This window comes from Chenopodium quinoa, unplaced genomic scaffold (genome assembly GCF_001683475.1).
Source record: "Chenopodium quinoa cultivar QQ74 unplaced genomic scaffold, ASM168347v1, whole genome shotgun sequence".
Classification (NCBI taxonomy): Eukaryota; Viridiplantae; Streptophyta; class Magnoliopsida; order Caryophyllales; family Amaranthaceae; genus Chenopodium; species Chenopodium quinoa.
The window spans coordinates 2823247-2829675 of NW_018742879.1; the positions used below are offsets into that span (position 1 = coordinate 2823247).

At 44.4% G+C, this 6429-nt stretch overlaps 1 pseudogene; it reads left to right on the top strand.

Annotated features, from left to right (window-relative positions):
* Window positions 1-5273: 5273 nt before the first annotated feature.
* Window positions 5274-6123, top strand: LOC110726569 (annotated as a pseudogene).
* Window positions 6124-6429: the final 306 nt, after the last annotated feature.

The window sequence follows — 6429 nt, forward strand, 5'->3', positions numbered from 1 at the left end:
GGACAACTTTTTTGACCTCGCTATAGATTTCAATTATGTTAATATGTGTTTTGGTTATGTAGAATATGGCTGGACTAAATGTAGCGTCGTTATGTCGGTGGGGAGGTGAAATTTTGTGTAATGGATCAAATGTGGAGTACAGTAGAGGGAATATGGACCTTATAACACTTGAACCGAACATGACTGTGACTGATCTGATGAATGAGGTTCACATTTGTTTGGCTCAAACCCAATGACTGTTGAACTGAACCTTAAAATGAGGTGTGATACTGGTCATGGGGTTCAAGTGTTACCTGTCTCTACGACCAGACATTTGAAAGGTTTGAGGAGCATGGTTGGAATGAAGGGTTTTCCCAATGAGATATATGTAGAAACAGTGCCTATATGTACCCAACAAAGTACTCGGGCAGAACAACAAGCTACATATGTCTCTGATTACAACACCGCGTCCTCCCAAGAGCCCGCAAACCACATTCCATCGAATGCATATGGGATGGGTTCTTTCACTCGAATGATGCAGGACGACCAATTTCACTTGCCTTTTAGTTCTCATATAGCTTCACCAGTACATGCGGGGGGATGCGTGACAGTGTTCGGCCAGCCCGCTCCGTCGTCATCGAACACCGTGGCATCTTCACCGATGCAATTGCATAGCTATTCTCCTATGCAAGGTGATGATGGTTCACCGTTTCGAGAAGAGCCAAATCATTTTGATGATGTTGTGAATAATGAATTGTCGGTGTATGATGTGTATGCAGAAATGGATGATGAGGACGAGAACGGAGAGGGGGATGATGAACTTGCACAGATGGAAGATGGTGAGCCGTTGGTTAGAACTCCCATACCTTGGTTTAGTGAGGTACCCGAGAACTGTGAAGTTGATTAGTATTGGGCCGAATCGGGTAGCCACACCTTTTTTGTTCCCAGGGGAGAATTTGAGAAGGGAATGTATTTTAAGAGCAAGAAACTGCTTCAAGAAATGGTGAAGATGTATTCTATTCAGAGGAATCAATTCTACGCCACAGTGACCTTGAATGATGGTGTCCTACATCTGCAATGCAAGAAGAAATGTGGTTGGATGCTACGGGGTACCAAATCGAGTGAGCACTCGCGTGGTTTTACCATAGTCACGTACAAATGCCCGCATCGGGAGACATGTGTCACTGAAGTACTATCTACTGATCACCCACACTTGGATTTGTCCGTAATAGCCGAGTATGTGAAGTCCTTTGTGCGAAAAGATATTCCACCTCCCATGTTCTCATGTGCTAGCAGTCTGTGCTACATACTCACTATCAGAGCGGCCTTGGGTGGACCCTCTGTTGCAGTCGGCTGCCTACATGAACACCTATGCACCACAGTTCTGGCCGATCCCCTGCGAGACAACCTGGGCACAGTGGGCACAGTCCAAGGTCGAAGCGCATACGCAATGAGATGGATGACAGCAACCGGCCCCCAACCAAATGCAGCCGTTGTCACCAGCAAGGTCACAACCGCACTACTTGTCCATCTAGACCAACATAGGACCTAAGTGTATATGTGTTATTTGATATAGTAGTATGTAGTGGTGTTATTTTGATGAAACAGTTATAATTTTCTACATTATGTATTATTGTGTTCAATTGGATGAATTTTATTTTGTACGTTGATGTTCGAGATTTTCTGTTTATGCCTTTCAATCGAAATTAGTATTCAATATATTGTGTTGGTGTTTGGTGTGTAACGTTTTCAATGAACAGATATCATGGATGTACGGGATAGGACACCCGGACCTGTTGACCCTTCTATCCTGACACTACAGGACACCCGTCGGAACGTCGACATATGGAACCTGACAGTAATATGTCATCTGATACTTTTTTCGATTTTTTTGATGTACTATCTTTTGTCACTTAAAAATGCTCCTGTGTTTTCAGGGTGACGTAGCGAAGCCACTACAGTGCAGGCACTACAGGAACCCCTGGGTTGTCCATGATCGCTGCCTTGAGTACGTGACGCACGCTGGCTTTGGCGGTGTACATCGCTTGGGATTCAGGGAGATCGACCGACACCTTGTCACGACGCTAGTGGAGAGATGGAGGCAGGAGACGCACTCCTTCCATCTACCCGTTGGGGAGGCGACTGTGACATTGCGGGACGTGGCAATACTGACGCGCCTTCCAGTACAGGGGACTGCGGTGACGGGATCATATCTAGTCGATCCCGTTGGATTGGTTGTGCGGGTTCTCGGGGTGCAACCGGGTCCCAACGATGTTAGGGGCTCCGCCTTGAGGACTGTCTGGTTACGAGATACTTTCCAGGGCTTGCCTGCGGACACCGATGACGCCAGAGTACAGAGACACGCTCGAGTGTACTTGTTTTTCCTCATATCCGGCGTGTTGTTCGGGAACAAGAGCGGGAGCCACTTGCAGCTTATTTACCTACAGCTGTTAGACCACGACTGGGAGCATATCCGTGGATACAGCTGGGGTAGTGCCTCTTTGGCGGTGTTGTATCGCCAACTTTGCAGAGCCTCACTGAGTGGTGCGCTCGAGATTGGAGGACCCCTGTTTGTGCTTCAGGTATACAACGTATATTATCACAAGCGAATTATGCAATGACTAATGTCATATTTAACATAGTTTTGTGTTTTTCTATTGAAGCTATGGGCTTGGGAGCACATCCACGTAGGAAGACCAGTAAGGCCTATTGTATATCGTCCGTGGCAGCAGGACCAGGATGACCAGTATGAGCCGTACATCGCTCCGCCTCGCCTTGCAGCTGATGAGGCTTACGGTTGCAGGTTTGTAACAATTGTCATTTTTTTCCCATATACGATTTCATTTTGTTAACATACATACCAAATTTTTTGCCACCAGGTGGATGGTCCCCAGACTCACACAGGTACATGCGGCGACGGGTCTCCTATACTACCGAGATGCCCTTGATCAACTCACTGAGGATCAGGTACAAACTCTGAGGACATTTGTAATCATTTAGGTACTGTGTATACTGATTGTGGACTAACTTATTTAGGATGTGTTATTGCAGATCACATGGGATCCGTATGTACCGGAGTTGGTAGATGTCATGCCTGCACATCTACTAGAGCATCAGGGAGAGTGGCGGGCCCGGGTCCCCCTGATTTGTTTCGAGGTTGTGGAGAGTCACCTACCTGACCGCGTCATGCGACAATTCGGACTACAACAACCTATTCCCCAGCATTGTGACACTGTCGTGCACCTTCACGACATTGACCGTCAGGGAAAGACGGAGACAAACTGGGCACTAGAGCATTGGCAGTATCTTCAGCTATGGGAGCAGCGGCTGGGTCATGTCGTTCAAGGTTATCCCATGCAGGGCGTTATGGATCATGACGATCCGTACATGGTGTGGTACAGGCTTATCACACGCCATTTCATCAACCCCAGCTACACACCACCGTCCACACATTACCACCCAGCACATGACGTCATTAGCGGATATGTGAGTTTCTTTTACTTTACTTATCATCCTCATTTTTTAACTTTTTTAAATATCATGTACTTGACTGATCGATGATTACTACAGGCGGCGGATATGGTGGCGATGTACGATGCACTGTCCCTCGCCCTTACAGACCGACCCACCAGAGCCCAGGTCCAGCGGATGCGAGATATGTCTGTGACTTCCTTACACAGACATGGTCACGGTTATCTCATCCAACAGCGGGACGGTGATGATGGTCACTCCGTCCATTCGCGGTTCGACTCCGGCCAGAGTAGCAGTGGAGGTGATCCTACGTCGCACACAGAGGCAGAGGAGTACATCTTCCACAGTTCTGCACCCTTTAGAACCCAGGAGGACGCATCGTCCAGCCAGCTCACTCCCCCCCGCGCCGGAACCCATTCACCACCATTCACCATTACATTCGGCGTCGTCCAAGACGAAGGGACGACAATGAGGCTAGGGAAGGGTTAGACCAAATTGATGAGTAGTGAACGTATTGTATCATTGTTTTGTTCTACACAAACATTTCCTGGAATGTTGTATATAACGATTGCATTATTAATATAAGACATGCTGGTTGAATGAATCTGTTTGTGTTTTGAAGTTTTGTTTGCTTATTTATCCAAATCGGATTTATGTTAGTCAAAATAGATCCTTTTCGGCTAATGTATATTAAACAACAGACATTTGGAATCCATAGTCGAAAATGGGGAAGAAAGGATGGCCCGTGGTGGTTAATGTGGTTGTTCATGGTGGTTTTAGTGTTGTTGGTTGTGGTGGGTGGTTATCGACGGTTGTTGAATGGTTGGGGTTGGTGGTGGAGGTGGTTGAAGTGTTGTTGGAGGTCAAAAGTGGTGGAAGATGGTGGTCGACGGTGGGGGTTGCTGGTGGATTGTGGTGGCTAAATCATGGCAGGGGGTGGTGGGTGGGGGCAGAAGAAAGTGGCAGACCAAAAGAAAGTGGGGGTAGAAGAAAGTGGCAAAAGGCTGATTCTGCTACTGTATTGGAGACCAGCAGAGAAACGCTGTCCCATACAGCGTTTTATGTTGAACATAAGACGCTGTCTGAGACAGCGTTTTAGGTACAACAAAGTTTGTACATAAAGCGCTGTCTGGGACAGCGTTTTATGTCTTTTATATTATTAAAATTTTTACAATTTCTGAAATAAAAAGGAAACTTAAAAAAAAAAAGTCAACACTTAAAAATGCTGTCCCATACAACGTTTTTAAGTTGATTTTTTTTTTTAAAAAAAAAATCCAGGCATAAAACACTGACCGAGACAGCGTTTTAGCCTGGAAGCTTAGTTTGGTAAATACTTTTGCCACGCAACCATTTTGGTGAATATTTCCCAAAATTAGCTTGCTTTGGAAAAATGTCCTTAGCCTGTGACGTTGTACTACTACTAGACTATGGCCTCTTAACCTCTATAAGTCTAAAACACTTACGCCACTATATATATTTTTTTAATCCAAATTTTACTACATTAGTTTTGACTTAATCAAATGACTGATTGATACTACCTCCATTCTTTTAAGGAAAATTTAACAATAACAAATTAACCTTTGCCCCATTCTCCCAAAATACACCAACCTTTAAATCTTCCCAAAGTAAACCTAAGTTTGCATTTATTCTCTCAAAATGAACCCAAATGACCAGTGCCTGTACAGCCGGTCATTTTTATAATTTTCTTTTAATTATTTTTTTAATTAAAAACTTTTAACTATCCTTTTCAAATTAACAATATTATTAATTAACAATATAATAATAATAATAATAATAATAATAATAATAATAATAATTATAAAAGACCACTCTCCCCTCAGTCCCTCACCCCACTGCCAACCACCCCCTCTTCCACCTCTCTTCCCTTTCCGGCCACCACTCCCCCTCCCCCTTCACCTCCCATTTTTATTACCTTCACTAACCTCCATTTCTCTTCATCAATGACATCTTCTCTTTGCTATTCCACCTCCTCTTCCTTCGACGAATTCAACGAGGATTATTCCCTCGAACACACTCTCCTCTTGTCCGCGAAGTCTCCGTCTTCAAGATCCCTCCTCGCTCCACCTCCGGCGGCTACAAATACGGCGAATGGCTCCGGTCCGATAAGATATGGTCCGGTTGTCTTCGCGTCGTTTCCTACAAGTCTCGCATCAAAATTTGACTCGAAGATCCCATTTTCGGCGATCTCTTTGCTGCTTGCTTCGTTTATCCTGGAATTCGCGATCAATCAGTTGAACCTGCGCTCGATTCTAGCCGATGCTTTGTGCTTAAGATTGAGGATGGTACTGGTAAACATGCTTTTATAGGGTTAGGGTTTGCTGAGCGAAATGAAGCTTTTGATTTCAATGTTGCATTGTCCGATCATGAGAATCATGTTAAGAGAGTGTGAGAAAGGGAGGTTTTGGGTGCCGGTCGGTGTGGGTTGCTGGTGCTGCTCTGTTAGTGCGGCAGGTGGAGATCAATGGAGGTTGTTGGTGATTGATGGTGGTTTTGGTGGCGAGAGGTGGTGAAGGTTATTAAGGTGTGGATATAGCCGGCGTCGGCAACCGGGGGAGGGGGTTCTAGGCGTCGGGGCAAGGGTGTTTGGTTTTTTTTTTTTTATTATTTCTTTTTTTTTTTTGTAAAAATTTTCAAAATTAAAAAAAAAAAAAAGAAGAAGAAGAAGAAGAAGAAGAAGAAGAAGAAGAAGAAGAAGAAGAAGAAGAAAACCCTTGACCAATGATTTAATAACACGTGGATTTTTACCTGATATAACAGGTAAGGTGACATGTTGGGTTTATTTTGGGAGAATAAATGCAAACTTAGGTTTATTTTGGGAAGATTTAAAGATTGGTCCATTTTGGGAGAATGGGGCAAAGGTTGGTTTGTTGTTGTTAAATTTTCCTTCTTTTAATTGATAATATGTTTGACTTTAGCATTATTCACACGCTTCTCTTTGACCGTATTTTGTATTTTATA